The following is a 910-nucleotide window of genomic DNA, read 5'->3' as shown; positions in this document are numbered from 1 at the left end:
GCTCTGTTTGTTTCACTTTTCTTACTGCCACTGTGAAATACCAGAACTGTGAAAGTATTGGTTGCAATATATGGCTGAAGCAATGTAATAGCAAAATTATTTCATTGTTAGCTTAGCTCCTAAATAAATGTTTTAAAGTCCATGTAAAACTTATTCACACGTTTCAGGATGATAGGGCACTCTGCTACAGGAGGCACCTTGACATTCCTGTTCTGCTGGGGGGAAAAACTTCCAAACATTTTCACTTAGTAGTGCGTTCAGTGGGGTGAGCAAGTATGTGTGTGATCCACTGCTGATTTGTGTTTCGATGGCTGGATACCTCGAAAACTTGTGACAGCAATCTATGAACGAGTTATAGTGGTGGACTGGAGGCATTAAGGAGCTACATGGAAGGCTGTGTCCAGATGTTCAAAGGTATATATGAGGAAAATATTCATTGAGATAAAGAAATTAATTCAATAGGCATTAGGAGATGAATCCAATAAAAAGCTTAGGCTTAGACATAAAGCAGGATTGAAGTTAAATCAAAGTAAGTCCAAAGTAATGATTGCAGACCTTCCTTTATCTGGAGACAGCAAATGCTGAAACAACCTATCCTTTTCATGATGTTTATACATCTTCAAAAGTCACAACATTGCCATACTTCTGGTAGTCCATTTCCCACAGTATGACAAGTCCCTGGTCTAATTGGATCAGATTTTCAGCTTGACTGGGATAGAGACATCAGGTATTGCTTTACTTCCCAGTATGGTGGAAGCTCTGAAATAACATCTAGTATATTCTGACAGAATCAAGGTCCTCAGATAGAGGGATAAAAAGTGAAGAAAGCATCTTGCACCTGTCCTGCTGAAAGTGTCACAATGCAGTCAAGTATCAGATTCCTCAAGTGAGAGAAATCAAAGACATTGGA

This window comes from Melospiza melodia, chromosome 4 (genome assembly GCF_035770615.1).
Source record: "Melospiza melodia melodia isolate bMelMel2 chromosome 4, bMelMel2.pri, whole genome shotgun sequence".
NCBI classification, from domain to species: Eukaryota; Metazoa; Chordata; class Aves; order Passeriformes; family Passerellidae; genus Melospiza; species Melospiza melodia.
This window is presented reverse-complemented; position numbering follows the sequence as displayed.